This window comes from Tripterygium wilfordii, chromosome 10, assembly GCF_013401445.1.
Source record: "Tripterygium wilfordii isolate XIE 37 chromosome 10, ASM1340144v1, whole genome shotgun sequence".
NCBI classification, from domain to species: domain Eukaryota; kingdom Viridiplantae; phylum Streptophyta; class Magnoliopsida; order Celastrales; family Celastraceae; genus Tripterygium; species Tripterygium wilfordii.
This window is the reverse complement of record NC_052241.1, coordinates 7,381,879-7,399,375: the sequence shown is the minus strand read 5'-3', so window position 1 is coordinate 7,399,375 and position 17,497 is coordinate 7,381,879. Positions and strand designations below refer to the sequence as shown.

The window sequence follows — 17,497 nt, the reverse complement described above, 5'->3', positions numbered from 1 at the left end:
TAATGAACATTGGGAAAGAGCAACACTCGTAATAGGATAACATATTCAAGAGAATAACAAAGGTGGAATTTCCTGATACGGGACTACGAAGAGGATTCGCAATCTCGTATCTAAGATAGAACAGAAATTACGAACAACTGGGTTGACCAGAAAAATAACTTGATTTTGTCGAAGAAATCCTCCGGATACAGAACTCACCACCGAATGATTCAACACAAAGTCAAGGATCTAGTGACGAATGGATTCGATACAGAAACACCACGAGTCCACGCTCACTATCTGGCCTAATCGTTGATACAGAAGCACCACAACGATAAAACTAGGGTTTTGGAAGTTTTCACAACCAAGGAAGAGAAAGCCTCTCAATTTTATTAAGCACCAGCATTCTAAATCCCATACAAACTAGGACCTTTAAATAGTTGCAAAATAAATCCCCACACATTAGGTTTAGGAAAACCTATTAAAAAAACAACAAAAATACAAAAATTCGTGCTAGCTAAAAAAAAGGAAACAAACTCGAAATAAAATAGAACGCAACATGACAAAGTCAATCGTCGACTGATTTGGCTCGAGCTACCAAAGTTTGCCTCGAGCTAAAACACACATTTCTCACATGAGCTGCTACTGACGCAAATTTGGCTCGAGCTACCAAAGTTTGCCTCGAGCTAAAACACGCAATTCTCACATGAGCTGCTACTGATGCAAAACTTTGTTATGGATCTGACGTCCGCGTCATTTTCAGATGATACAGGACTACGAAGAGGATTCACAATCTCGTATCTAAGATAGAACAGAAATTACGAACAACTGGGTTGACAAGAAAAATAACTTGATTTTGTCGAAGAAATCCTCCAGATACAGAACTCACCACCGAATGATTCGACACAAAGTCAAGGATCTAGTGACGAATGGATTCGATACAAAAACACCACGAGTCCACGCTCACTATCTAGCCTAATCGTTGATACAGAAGCACCACAACGATAAAACTAGGGTTTTGGAAGTTTTCACAACCAAGGAAGAGAAAGCCTCTCAATTTTATTAAGCACCAGCATTCTAAATCCCATACAAACTAGGACCTTTAAATAGTTGCAAAATAAATCCCCACACATTAGGTTTAGGAAAACCTATTAAAAAAACAACAACAAAAATACAAAAATTCGTGCTAGCTAAAAAAAAGGAAACAAACTCGAAATAAAATAGAACGCAACATGACAAAGTCAATCGTCAACTGATTTGGCTCGAGCTACCAAAGTTTGCCTCGAGCTAAAACACACAGTTCTCACATGAGCTGCTACTGACGCAAATTTGGCTCGAGCTACCAAAGTTTGCCTCGAGCTAAAACACGCAATTCTCACATGAGCTGCTACTGATGCAAAACTTTGTTATGGATCCGACGTCCGCGTCATTCTCCTCCACTTGAAAAAAAACTCGTCCTCGAGTTATGATTTGACTAAAAAGAGTTGTCTTCTCCATGATACTCAAAGAGAGTCGATCCTTTGAAGTCTTTGAGTCCATTGGTTGAATTTGTATTCTTCCATCCCAAAGAAACAAATATTTCGAATAACACAATTTGTTCAATATACTCACGAACTCAACAAATTCCATAAAATTTGGATGACCCAAATTCGTAGTTCTCAACATCAACTCCTTGACAATCTCTAATATTGAGGCGCTAATAACGAAATTAGAATCCTCAACCCCAATAAAATCAACATGTTGCATCTCACACTTTGTTGCCAATTTTATAGAATTTTGAGACTGGTGAATAATATGGTCTTCAATTGAACCTGTATCTTCAATCACAACAATTTTGTCATTATGGTGTATTGGAGGATATATTCTATGTCAATAATTTCGGCTGATATGTCAATAATTTCGGCTGATTAGATTAGCTGATTCTATGTCAATAATTTCGGCTGATTCTATGGCATAATTCTAGTGCTTATATATGTAAGCAATACGAGTTCATGAATAATAAGAAAGAAAAGCTTTCTGTCTCTGCATCTTTATTTTCTACATGGTGCATAAGTTCTTCTCTAACTTCTTGTTCCGAATACTCTACATAAGCCGTCTCCTCCCCCTCTAGGATAGTAACCACTCGTCGATTTGGGCAATCCGATGCAATATGCCCAAATCCTTGGCACTTGAAACACTTCCCTCCCTCCGGCTTATTGATAGGCCTTTGGAAAGTCTTAGAGGAATTAGCTTGTTCTCTTGGGACCTCCACCTTTTTAGAAGTACTTGGAGGTGTAGTGTTGCTAGAAGAACTCGTTGTTGATCTAGAATTGGATGGTTTATAAGGTGTTTGATATCCGGGTTTGTGACCCCTTTGTTTTTTCTACCTTAATGGCCAACTTCTTCACCTCGGTATATGTCCAATAAGGTTGAAGTACCACCGCATCTGCAATCTCAACCCTCAACCCCTTCAAATACCTCGTAATAGTTTGCTCATCTGGTTCGGATATGTCACACTTGAGCATGAGATGATCAAACTCCCTTGTAAACTCTGCCACAGACTTCTCCCTTTGCCTCAAGTCATACAACTGCAAATAATTGTTGTGCATGTATTCTTCACTCAAGAACATCCGTTTCATAACACTCTTCATCTTTTCCCATGTCCGGATTCGCTCCTTGCCTTGCCTACGGCGATCTCTCTTCACATTCTTCCACCAAATTGAGGCATAACCTTTCAATCGGATGGCCACAATTTTTACTTTCTTCTCTTCGGCATACTCTTTGTAGTCAAATATGCGCTCCACTATATACAACCAATCAAGGAAGGAATCACAGTCAAGCCTTCCATCAAATTCGGGAAGCTTAATTTTTACGTTATCAAAATCCTTCCGCCTACGATCATAATCAAAATCAGGATCGGGTTCGTCAAAATCCTCCTCTTCACTAGAAGAATTTTCAAACCCCCTTCTTGGCCCCCTACGCCTAAACCTAGCCGGTCGCTCCTCCTCAAATTGGGGTTGTTGGTTCACTCGTCTCATTGGTTGTGGAGTCGGCGTGCGGGCTGTCCTCAACACAGCCAACTCCTTCCGTAATTCTTCAATCTCAGCTCTCAAGGCGGCTTCGTTATTGCCTTGCGCCTCATGTACAACATTCATTGGATTAGCAGTTGGATCATCCTTCTTGTCTTCGGCCATGGTTCTTAGTTCTACACGAACAAGTCTCTTACAATTAGTTTCTCTTCTCCACATAAACAACCTGAGCAGCTTCGATACCAAGATGATACGGGACTACGAAGAGGATTTGTAATCTCGTATCTAAGATAGAACAGAAATTACGAACAACTGGGTTGACAAGAAAAATAACTTGATTTTGTCGAAGAAATCCTCCGGATACAGAACTCACCACCGAATGATTCGACACAAAGTCAAGGATCTAGTGACGAATGGATTCGATACAGAAACACCACGAGTCCACGCTCACTATCTAGCCTAATCGTTGATACAGAAGCACCACAACGATAAAACTAGGGTTTTGGAAGTTTTCACAACCAAGGAAGAGAAAACCTCTCAATTTTATTAAGCACCAGCATTCTAAATCCCATACAAACTAGGACCTTTAAATAGTTGCAAAATAAATCCCCACACATTAGGTTTAGGAAAACCTATTAAAAAAAAACAACAAAAATACAAAAATTCGTGCTAGCTAAAAAAAAGGAAACAAACTCGAAATAAAATAGAACGCAACATGACAAAGTCAATCGTCGACTGATTTGGCTCGAGCTACCAAAGTTTGCCTCGAGCTAAAACACGCAATTCTCACATGAGCTGCAACTGATGCAAAATTTTGTTATGGATCCGACGTCCGCGTCATTTCCCTACCTCACACTCCAAAAATTAGCTATGTAAATCAATACTCAACCGTGACTTTTTGCAGCCTCAACCAACCTATTATTCGGTAAACCAATCCTCCAATCAATATACAAATAACTTCAATTGCACATATCTAACGTAAATTAATCCAATAAATCAAGAACTCATTACCTTCTCTTACCCAAAACTTTCCAAATTCTTGAATTTCACCTACTCAAGCTTGCTACTCCAATCAACAATAGAATCTAGCAATACAACCATAAACAAGTCTAAATCAACCTATTAGATCACTAATTTCATCTAATTTAAAGAATCTCCCCCAAATCTACAAAACCCATAAAACTCGAATATCCCAAATCACCCAATATTTAAATACTAGCTTTTAGGTTTAAGAAACTTACCAAGGTTGTAGAAACAAGTAGAAGGAAGGGATTCAAGCTTCCTTTAGGCCTCAAATGATGTAGGAACTCATGGATTTGCGTTTGGGTTCAAACCTTGAAAGATTAGAACAAAGAGGGGAATTTAAAAATATGTAAGCAAGAGAGGGAAGTCATGAATCCAACTTGAAACAACGTGAAAGAGGACAATCTTACCTTGATTGATGATCTTAGGTTTATGGGAGGAAGGAAATTTGAGAGAAAATGGGGTTTAGGGCTTGTTTAGGTCGGGTATGTTAAAAGGATTCGCGAAATGGGTGTTTAAAACAATCCTCGGGGTGCAGATTTTAGGAGGTGTCCGGACACCTATGCCTAAAAATCTCCCCGTTCCGTTTTCTTCTATATCTATTCGGACGGTTTTTAAAAATCGTCCGAACAGTTACCTTTGTAGTAAAAAATTTCAGTTTTAAAACCATTCGTACACCCCCCAAATCACTCGGTATTAATTTCTAATGATTTAATATGCACATACATACTCAATACGTGTTGGTCCTACCTAATTTCTAAAAGAAAAGAAGTTCGGGGCATTACAATAAGCATCCTGCAAAAGGGAAAGCAACAAGCTCAGCTCCATTTACAAGGCCTGTCTAACACGAAATCCTTAATTTCCAATCTAAATTTGAATAGAAATGATCAGAACTTCCTACAGAACAACAAACACTTGCTATAAGAAACTTTGTCCCTTCTCCTATAAACTGATTGAAATGAAAGATATGTTTTCAATATGTGGAATCCAAAAAGGCTTTACACAGAAATATAATATGCTTCACGTCAACCCCATTGCCCCAAAAAATTATATCTAGATTTTGATTATAGGTGTCATTATACATCTTACATGACTATCATGTTCACAAAATATATCGCAGGATCTTGCCAAATGTTCACAAAGACTATGCAACGTAAACTACAAGCCGACAAAATCTCTGGAACTAAACATGAAGAAGCAGTGCATGCCCTTTATTGGCTTGCCATACAAGTGGAAATAGTGGCAACAAACAACAAAAACATAAGTGAAAAACAAATCGCTGGAACTAAACATGAAGAAGCAGTGCATGCCCTTTATTGGCTTGCCATACAAGTGGAAATAGTGGCAACAAACAACAAAAACATAAGTGAAAAACAAATCGATTTCTTGATTAAGAATGCAGATGAGTTATGCAAGGAACGAGATGCCTTAAAAACATCTCTTATGTGGGAAATTCAGTACTCTAATGATTTCAAATATATGCATAGCTTCTCGAAGGACGACGAACTAATGAGCAATGACGAGCAAAAAAAGGCAGATGTGCTGATGAGGAAAATAATAAATCAACATGTAGAAATCCTCATATCCACAGAAGAGGATAAGAAGAAGATGTATTCGTTGCCGACTGTGAAAGTATTGTTCAAAGAAATAGGGGTTATATATGACAAACTGCTGCAATTAAGTGAAACAGAACTAAAGTCGCACCTCTCACAAGACTTGGAAGCAACAACTAGCAACTCAAGTGAATAGAAACGCGCAAGACAACTGCTCAACACAATTGCAAAATGGACGGGTGTAGAGTTCAATTGAAAACACTGACACACCATGCATTAACAGCTCTGAAAAAGACATTGGAATATTCTGACATCGAGGAATAGAAACACCTCGAAAATCTAGATCAAAAGAAAGACAAGATTAATGATGGCGAAAGCGAGGGCGACGATAAAATTATTCCAACAAGGCATAATGGCAAAATCTTCATGCCAGTCATAGCTGAGACATTTGATATCAGAGCAATGGTCGACATTATAGCAGACAAAATAGAGAAGTCCAGTTCAAACTACAAAAATGAATTCGAAAGTTTGAAGAAAGCAAGATTCGGATAAGTCAACAACAACAACAAAAGGAAATGGGCGTCCACAATGTAAAAAAAAGGTGCCTGCTTTTGACTCTCAAAAAACAACCATGGGTAAGAATTTTTAAATTACCAGAATCTGTGATCTGCTATACAATGAATCAATCATTTATATAATTCTGAAAATATTTAACTACAGGTGTACATACATGCAACGACGAAAAATACAAAGAGTGAAGCAAGGGATCAGCAATGTAAACACAGCAGTCTTAGCTTTTTTGAATATGTTAGGATAAATCACAAAAGGAACAACAGTTTGTAGATAAACGATCGTAAACGCATATTTTTGAAACATTTGCATTATAGTAGCAATGTCAAAATAGTGTTCTTAAAAGCTATATTCTCTGACAACCTAAATCAGGATACAACTTCTACACAACACTAATATTTAATAAAGGGGAAAACACTAATATTTAATAAATTTTGGTGCATATACCTTTAAAAAACCATAAAGGCCATCGAAAATCCAACGCGCTCAATAAACAAAGTTTTTAGAACAAGAGAGGTCTATCCATCACCGCTATCTTCAATGTAATCACCAATGCAAATTTGACACATCTACAACAAAAAACCAGCATATCATCAAATTATATTATCAAACATCATCACTCCCGAAAAACTCAGCTAATATATACGTATCTACCTTATACATCCTTGTGAGCAACATAAAAAAACCATTATCATCAGCAACATCTGGATACACAGGTGATTTGAACGTTGATGTACCACACAAGGAAGCTACCACAAAAATAACAAAATAATGAAGTATTTTTCAACTATGCATAACATCACAACGAAATAGCTTCAAAAATATATACATACCGCAGAAGATGAACCAACACTCTCTGCACCACTACAAGACGATAATTCCACAAAAGAATGACAAACGTACAACTTAACGAACCCCGTCATTACACTAGCAATCCCCATCTATTCTTTAACATCTTCAACATCCACTAAACCGTTACTGAACAATGACGAATTGCTCAAGTACTTAAGAGAAACGCGCTCCATGTCTATGGATAAGTAATATTTAAAAATACGAGTACACCGTTTTTTGCACCAAGTTGTATTGGTAAGGACAGTAATTGTGCCGCCAACATATCTGCTATAGTCATCAATAAAAAAACCCCATGGTGCACTTTCATCGACAAAAATCCTTTAAAATCCATTCTATAACCAACGAAAAAACTCACGTCTGCTATTAGACAGCGTAATGTCAAAAAACAAAGAGGGGACAGATCTCACAACTACAAACCACAAAAGGCATCATACAAAAGCCCACAACTACACATCCATATAATCAAAAATAGTAACAAAAAACATACAACCGTGACCGATATACAGATCCAACTCCCATTACAAACATGCAAAATACAATAACATAAAACAACAAAATCCATGCAAATTTGAAAAAAATAAACACTAACATTGCATGCCAATCCGGAGGTTCCACAAAGCACATATAAAATATGCCTCGAAAAAAATAATATTCAAGGAATGAAAGAGGGAATAACAACCACGAAACAAACCTTATCGATGAACGAAGAAAACAACAAGGCAAAATATCTCTAGACAAAGCCTCAGAGAGGGAAAACGAAACAGCTTCTAAAACACGACAACGCTCCTATGCCTTCCAAACTCGATTAAATCGCTGAGCTCCCCAATAAATACCACAATTAAAACCCCACCAACAATAGTCAAAAAAAACCAACCACCCAAAAAATAATAATGGACCACTCAACTACAGAAGACCCACACTACATCCCAACTAAAACTTAGGCCCACAATGACCTTAATCACTCCACCCAATTGTGGCCCAAAAAAACGTATAAAAAATGTGCTGCTGCTTCATATATTTGCCACTACACGAACGATACCGCTGCCACCAACCTTGCTACAAAAATAACAATGATTCCAACTAATTATGTTGAACCATTACGTTAATAAATGATGTTTACCAATTACTATTATTGTCTATAGTAACCTATATTGTTCTTTACGTCGTTTTCATAGTAGTACTACTTAAGATAAAGCAGGATTTTGGGGGTTCATTGCCCCATCCAAGTTACTATTTTCTTGATACAAAATGCAAACAAAATTTTGCATACTTTAAGATTCTAAAAATATATACCAACACTAATGTTTTTAACAAACCAATAACCAAAAATAATAATAACATTTGAATCTATCGTGATAAATCAAAAAAAATATCAATCCTCTGTTTCCCTCTCACAAATATTATGGGTTACCTTGCATAATATCATCTCTGTCTTTTGCAACAGTGCTGCTCCCAATGGTAATGGACAACCTAAGACTCCAAACCCCAAGATGGAAATCAATCTCTTCTAAGAGTTGAACTTCTTAATTTTCATTATAATAATCAAAACAAAAACCTCATATACTCAATGCACCCACTTATGCGAAAGAAAATGTGCAAATGCACCCACTTATGCGAAAGAAAATGTGCAAATCCTAGCTACTGTTAGTCTTAGAAGTCAACTACATAGCGTATGAATTTAATATTCAACCCATCCAAGTATTTGATCTCATATCTTCCACTCCCATGATTAATCAATTATACCAAGCAGGAAAATAATAAAATAGGTAAAAGATTACTATTAACTTTGACAACGACAACGATTTTTAATATTATCAGGAACAATTACTTTTCATTACATCATATTAAAATTCAACACCTTTAACATAGACTGTAATATCCTGACCTGATTATACACTATTCATAATACTTTGATGCATTGATCGAGGTGAAGTGAACCTCGGTGATCGTGAATCAGGATTTGGGGAGAATAAAAAGTAAATCAAGATAAAATATAAAAATATATTTAATAAATGGGGATTTAAAAAGAAAATTTTTGGGCAAGAATCACTCAAATCAGATTTAAATTGGATTTATTATGAATTTTTGAAGTTAATTAGAGCATTTTATTAAGGGATGTTTTTGAAAGTAAAAGATTGTATAAAATAAAAATTAAAAAAAATTAAAAAATAAAACAATTTTGCCAAAATACCCACTTCTTACATGATTTTCTCTGTCTCACATTTTCTCTCTCTTGTTTTTCTCTCACTCACACAGTTCAACGACGATCTCTCGTTTTCGGTGATGATGATCGAGCTTGGTACCAAAACGAGCGTTTGGACGAGACGAGCATAACCCAACTTGAATCAGGTTGAACGGAGCTCCGATTTGGGAGAAATCGGGGATTGAAGTTCCGACCACAGTGAACTTCCTTTAGTCGATCCGGTCGATTCTGGTGACGGTTTAGCTTGTTTCAGGTACCTATGAGATCATCTCATTGAGCTCTTCACTTTGGTGTAAGATTCAGTAGGTTTGGGTGGCCGGATCACCGGAGGTAATGTTGGCTGGGTTTGGGCCGAGTCTAGCAAAGTTAACTCGGTTTGACCAAGTTTAATCCGGTTTGACCCATTTGACTCGGTTTTCCCGGTTTGATCGTTGACCATTGACTTTTACTATTGAGCATAGTTGACTGAATGTATTTTCACTGTATTTTCTTAAATCGTGTTTTTCGGTGTAGACGATGATCCCAGTTGAGATTCGGAGTGGGTTGACTTTCAGAGTCAGGGGTTAATCAGGGACGCGTGCTTCGTGTTTGCATCCTGATTTTCAGGTCAGGGTTTCCATGTCTCTCGCGTGCGATTCTAGGGTTGTGATTTCACGGACTCTTATTATATTGTGGTTCTGTCAACTTTCGAGGGTGGAAATACGACCTGTTTGTGGGGTGATTAGAGGTGGTTGATATAGATTGTGGGGCCTATATAGGAGCCCAATATATCATATTATGATGGATAATACAATAGACCGAGTACGTACCTGTAGACCATCTGAGGTGAGATGTATCACAGGGGACGCTCTCTGGTGTAGGCTATGCTATCGGGATATCCGATCCTCATCCAGTTTCGGTGTGGACCTGGACTAGGAGACACCCTACGGGGATTAGGGAGGGTCCAGGGGTGGATTATAGATTATGGATTATGGATTATCAGAGACCAGTGTTTGTGGTTACGATGTTGTATAGCTTTATCGGCTGTCATGTTACTTCGTTGGATTACTAATGGTTATATATTTACTGTACTTCATATTATGCATCATATTCCTTGATTTCTTATTTTTGGATATCGGTGTTCCCTTTCTATGCCCTACTGAGCTTCTTGACTCACCCCTCTTCTTGTTTCCCTTTTAGGTGAGTTGGATAGAGGTGACGACGATCAGCGGCGGATCACATGAGCTGGTGTGTAGTCTCGAGCTATTTCTTTAGCCGAGTGTGGGGACTTTGGGTATTTTATTTTGTATATATTACTTATTACTTAGTTTGATCTCGGGTAGATATTTCTTCTTATTTCTGCTATTGGATAGATAATCTGATGGTTTCGATGGATGTATAGATGGTATTTTGGAGAGACTGTTTTCACATATGTTCCAGGAGTTGTTTCCATTTTATATACTTTATTCAATTTATATATTGGATTAAGGGTTGGTTCGGGGGATGGGGTCCCCTTCAGGTCATGTTCTTGTGGGTATAGGTACACTTCGGTATACATTAGGAAAGAGGGGCGTGACATAGACAAAAGGCATCTTCAACAACCCCTAATAGCCAAAGCCAATCTAAAGCTAAGGAGTTCCTTGAGTTGAATTAGTCCCCGGACATGACAGTGACTCAGTATTAGGCTCGCTTTGAGGAGTTAGGGCGATATGGGGAGAAGTATATTTTCACAGAGGAAAAGAAGATACTAAGATTTCGGATAGGATTATCGCCAAAGATTTCACCTCATTTGGCGGCTCAGACTATCACTACCTATTGCGAGTGTATTGATAAGACACTAAGAGTTGAGAGGACTTTAGTGGAGATTAAGGATTATTGGGAGATTCATAAGAGGAAGCTTGAGAATTCTACATCTACTACTGGTGAGATTAGTCAGCACAAACAGTTGACTGATACCCGTGGGCAGCAGCAGGGTGACCGACACCAAAGTGTGTGTGTGTACTTACCCCAAGTGTAGGGTATCGTCAAGTAATAAACCGGTGAGTCCGGTATCGATCCACGAGGAAGCAATGCAAATTTGAAGTGAATGATATGCAAATGACTAGCTAACACTAATAAACACAATAAATATCAAATAAAAGCAAGTAAAAGAAATGGGCCGAATGACTCGGTAGCATGAGCGATTTTGGAATCAAAGTAAGCACAAATTGGATTTAAAACAATTAATTAAAAACCTAGTCTCTAATCCGTCCCGGTGGCTACTCGGTTCTCATACTCAAGGTATCATTGCAAACACACACAACCATACACAATGCATTGTGTGATACTATCAATCATGCATATGCAAAGAGAATTGGGATATAAGACTTCAATTCATACATGTAGGCCATCGGGTCTCTTAATCTACGATGAACGCAAAGGGATAAGCACCTAATATTATGGATTAATGTTCCCCCTTGGGGCTCGGCTTGGCTAACACCCTAGTTTCACACTCAAAGATCAATTAACCATAACTCTCCCATGCACATTCCTAAGTTAACCCAAAACCCCATCATCAATACACATAATTAATAGCTATGCAATGGAAAACTCAATTAATTAAGGAAATCATGCAATGGATTTAACAATTCTCAATCAAACACATTAGATGCAATCCCTAGACTAGACAATCCAAGAATACAATCAAATATGTCTTTCTCATGTATCCAATCACACAACTATCACGAAATTAAAAGAGAAAAAATCGAAGCTACTATTCTTTGAGCATACCTTGAGTAATTGAAACCTTGCATCCACCATTCGGGATTAGAAACTAGAAAAGGGAACTACCCACTCATGATTGTTGCAATAAACATCCAATCTATTGTCATCTAAATCAGAGTTTATACAAAATCAAGAGAAAGCACCAAAAACAACAAAGAAAACTTAGAGAGAGAAACTAGATCTACACTACTCCTATGGTGGCTTCATGTTGGAGAAGTCAATGAATAATCTGAAGGAAGAAGAAATCTTAGGGTTTTCTCCTCCTTTTACCATTGAAAATACCTAACTACCCTTATACAAACGTTCCCCATTGGTTATATACATGATTTACCCCAAATGCCCTTGAAATGTTGTGCAAAAAAATTGCAGTTCCGCGGTGGTGTCCGGACAGGTGTCCGGACACTTCATGCGTCCATCAACTTTGAAGCCTCTGTCTCAATTTGTGAAGAAAGCGTCCGGACGGCACTTTAGGTGTCCGGACACCCACTGTCCGGACAGGTGTCCGGACACTTGCTGAATCCCAGCTTCTTCTTTCAGCTCCAAAGGTGCCCAATTCAGTCATTTAAGCTCGATTTCTTGCAAAACCAACGGGAAACATGTATAAGGGTAAAATTACTTTATTTAAACACAAATGAATTACTATAAACACTAGAACCTCCTAATTCGATGGTATTAGGACCTCAAAATAGAGGTCCTATCACACCCCCCAACTTAGACGTTGCTAGTCCCTAGCAATGCAATCACTACCTAAAACTAAAATCTACTAAATAAAATCCTAACTCACTGACGTAGGCATCACGGTTGCATTTAGCATATGCAACAAGCCTTTAAACCCCTAGGTCACCCTAGTGGACGAGTTGTAGTCTCGTGAGGGCTTATCAGAGCGATACCCACAAACACTTGCCAAGGGATCCACCATTACTTTGAAAGCACCATAAATGATTCTTAAGTTCTCGCATGCAAGAAATAGAGCTAATCTCCCAATTCCCCTGCTTAGTCGAAAACATGCAAAATCTTTGGAAAATCAATCTCAATCCCCTTAAAAATGACCAAGAACATTTTATACTATGAAAAATATATGTGCAATCAAACTAGACAACTCAACACATTCACACAAGCAAAACCTTGTTATGGACCCTTTTGGTGTTCATAAATTCCCAATCCCAAATGTACACAAAAACATGAAAGCATTGTGCTAAGTGAATGACTTACACAATTGAATTAAATGTATGTGTTTATGAAAGAAAATTTTGGATGGGCATAGCTTTGAGAAAGAAATCACCTACAAGAGCAACTAATGCATTCACCAACTCACTTGCTTACCTTGGATCAAATTCATCAAAAGGTTAATTGGGTTGTAATGTGGTCATGGGACAAGGTAGGAAGAATTTGGATCTAGGTAACAAGTTGCAAGGTTAAGTTCAAACATGTGAGCTAAATTCTCACTTTGTCACCCCTTCCATTGTACCACAATTTCAAAGACTTCTCCTTCTTTACACACAAGGGATTCTTTATTGCATACATCTCTTTTTGATGTTTTTCTTCTCTTTTCTATGCATTTTTTTTTCTCTTTTTTTTTTTTTTTTTTTCTTCTTTCTCTTCTCTTCTCGAAAATGAACAACATTTATACAACAACCCTCAATTTTTTTCAACATAAGAAAGGGTAAGATCACTACCAACTTATCTTTTTCAAGCTCATACTCAACCTTGCAACCAAAGGTGGGAAGTATTTAAGGAAGTGGTTCACACAAGGCTTGTAAGTGAACTAAAAAGGCTTAAAGAAATTTAGGCTTATAATCACTCACAAATGAATAGGCTAGGCTCAAATCTCTCAACCTAATGAATCATTCAATCCTAAGTTCACAGGCAAGTGGCAAAATACAAAAATCACACTTCTCAGTAATCAAATGTAATGGATGCAAAGCTATTGAAGAACACGCGCATAAGATATCAAATGAATATCAATGAAAAACATCACCCGAAACCCAATGTGTATCAATGAAGAATGGCTCAAAAGAATGAGAAGGGTAAAAAGGTAATTTTTCAGACAAAAGAATCCAAAAACGCAGTCATACAAATGCTTTAATGCCAAGATGTCTGCTCAACTACACAATTTTATATCAAACTAGGTCTCAATCATCCCAAGAAAGATTGATTAGAATTATCCCACTCAATTGCATATATCAACTTCACAAAAGAAATCAAGAAACCTACTCTACACTTGCACGTTTGAATAAGAATAATAAATTAACGTTCAAATTGGTAGTAAATCCCAAAAGCGTCTACCCGTCCCCTCCTAAAATCCATCTAGCATGTATGAACAACAAAGCACAACACAATAGGATAAAGGGTAGGAAGTCATACCATACTCTTCAAAAGTGGTCAGAATCATGAGAAATGAAGCATGTCCTGAAAAAGTTAATACCAACCACACTATCCAAGCATGACACAACAAGACTTTTTTTCCTTCCAAATTTTCAAATTTTTGATATTCACAAAAGCACACCAAAATAAAGCAAGTTTCACAATGGATTCACAATTCCCTCACCCCCCAACTTAAATGAGACATTGTCCCCAATGTCAAGAATTGAAAACAAGGCAAGAACAAATTGTGAAATGCATTGTGAACATAAAAAAACACACCAAAATTAAGGGTAAGAAAATCACAACATAACACACAACCATTTCACAATTTTCACCCCCCAACTTCAATGAGTGCACAAGGTGCGGAAATTGTGAAATAGATTGTGAGCATACAAAACACACACAAAAATTGAAATCAAATCAAAACTAATCACAACCATACTATGGTACAAGGGTGGAGTCTCCCACAACTTGGTGGGGGTGGGATCCTTTAGATCCCGGGGAACAACCAAAGCATCAAAGTTCTCCATGAATGGTATCAAACATTGGTCATTCACCTTAAACACTTTTCCTCCACTAGTGTCCTCAAAATCACTACTTCCATGTTGAGGAACATGACGAACATCTAAAGGTCCATTCTCCTTGCGCCTCAAAATCTCCGGGAAAAAATTGTACCCGAGATTTGGGCCGCCACACCTTCCTAACTTTTTCAATGAATTTTGGCACAAAGTGGCATTTAGGAGACTTTTTCACTCCACTTACTAAAGGTTTTCTTTCCAGGTCTTGGTGGATGCACTTGGGATGATTCAACTCTAAGTGTAGGAGGCTCTAATTCCTTAATGTCATCTTTCTCACACAAAGGTTGACTAACTTTCGCACCCAATGCTAGCACACCTTCAACCGAATCCTTGGCAAGGGTTAACTCCAAATTATCCTCAACATGGGCATGGATAAAATCTACATCCCTTATATCCTCACACTCACCCATAACCTTAGTCTCACTAAAGATATTCATTTCCATGGTCATATTCCCAAAAGAAAGTTGTAGCACCCCACTCCTACAATTGATTAAGGCATTGGAAGTTGCTAGGAATGGGCGACCTAAAATGACCGGAATGGAAGTGCTAAAGCTAGTGGGAGGTTGAGTATCTAACACAATGAAATCCACGGGATAGTAAAACTTGTCCACTTGTACTAACACATCTTCAACAATACCCCTAGGAACCCTAACGGATCTATCGGCTAATTGTAGGGTGATCCTAGTGGGTTTCAATTCACCTAACCCCAATTTTTTGTAGATTGTATACGGAAGGAGATTCACACTTGCTCCCAAGTCTAACAATGCTTGCTCCACCCTATGGTTCCCTATGACACATGAAATAGTAGGGCAACCGGGGTCTTTGTACTTAGGGAGGGTGTTGGTTTGAATAATGGAGCTTGCTTGCTCCGCTAGGAAAGCTTTCTCCTTAGCATTTAATTTCCTCTTCACCGTACACAAATCCTTAAGAAACTTGGCATAAGAGGGTATTTGCTTAATGGCATCTAAGAGAGGTATATTGATCTTAACTTGTCTAAATAGCTCAAACATCTCCTTATGCAATGCCTCATTGGTGTTATTTCTTAGCCTTTGGGGAAAGGGTATCATGGGGATGTACTCACTCTCCTTGGTAGGCTCTACTTTATCCTCGCGGTCTCTTTGTTTCTTAACTGTTTTTTCACCAAGCAAAATTTTCTCATTTTCACTATTCTCTTCCTCTTTCTCTTTCACACCATCACCAAAGTCTTGCACCACATCATTTTCATCACTATTCTCAAATGGTATAGGTCTATCCACAACTCTTCCATTCCTTAAAGTAAGTATGGATTGCACTTGCTCATGTCCACTACCCTCCCCACTCCCACTAGATAAATTTAGCAAATTGGTTTGCTTTGAAGGATTGGGGTAAGGTTGAGCCGGAAATTTCCCCTTTTCATAGGTTGTGAGAGCTTGGGTAACCTTAGTGATTTGACTCTTAATATCCTCAATGGCCCTATTGGTTTGTTCTTGAAATTTGTTGGCCTTTTGATTCTCCCCTATTTGAGCTTGCATGAAAATGTTAAGAGTGTCTTCAAGAGACCTCATAGGAGGTGGAATGTAAGGTTGTGGAGTTGGTTGTGCAACACTTGGAGGAGACAATTGTTGTTGGGGTGGATTGGGGAGTGATTGGTATTGAACATTCCCATCATTCCTCCACCCAAAGTTTGGATGATTCCTCCAAGGGTAATTCTCATTGTAAGAATTGTTGCCTTGGTTATTGGTAGGGTAGGGCTGTCTAAAATTTGGAGATTTGTTCCCATTGTAACCTTGCCCAAATAGGACTTCCTTACAAGCCGGTAAAGCATTACACTCATCCGTCCTATGTTCCCTACTTTCACACAAAGTACAAGCAACTTGTCCATCAACACCAACCACATTTATAGGAGCCTTTAGGGACTCTAGGGACTCCAATTTCTTGGACAACAAAGCAAGTTTAGCATGCACATCATCAGTTTCATTCAACACAAACTTGCCACTAGAGCTTGGCACAACATCATGTTGGGTTAGTGGAGGAGCTTCCCAAGATCGTGATTCCTCCGCCAACCTATCAAAGAAAGTGAATGCTTCATTGGCATCCCTATTCAAAAAGTCACCTTGAGTCATAGTGGAAACCAATTTCTTCAAAGATGGAGTCAAAGATTTATGGAAGAAATTCACAATTTGAAATTTTTGAAATCCATGGTGAGGGCACATAAACAACAAATCCTTAAACCTCTCTCAAGCTTGGAAGAAGGTTTCATGCTCTTTGCAATGAAAATTCATGATTTGTGTTTGGTAAGAGATGGTACGGTGAGAAGGAAAATATTTGTTGAGAAATTCTTCTTGCATTGCCGCCCAAGTCGCAATGGATTGGGGGCGCAAGTTCTCAAACCATTGTTTTGCATGATCCTTCAAAGAGAATGGAAAAAGTTTGAGTCTCAAAATTTCTTGTGAGCATGTGACATCACCAAAAGTAGTACACACCGATTCAAAATCATGCACATGTGAATATGGTCGTTCCGATTCCATTCCATGGAATTTGGGAATCATTTGGAACATTGACGGTTTAAGGCTCACGTTTTGTTGATTCGGTGGCATGATGATGCAAGAAGGTTGAGTTTGCCTTGCGGGATGCGTGAGCTCCCTC

At 38.2% G+C, this 17,497-nt stretch overlaps 1 pseudogene; it reads left to right on the top strand.

Annotated features, from left to right (window-relative positions):
• Positions 1-17,044: 17,044 nt before the first annotated feature.
• LOC120008316 lies at positions 17,045-17,144 on the top strand (annotated as a pseudogene).
• The last annotated feature ends 353 nt before the right edge of the window (positions 17,145-17,497 follow it).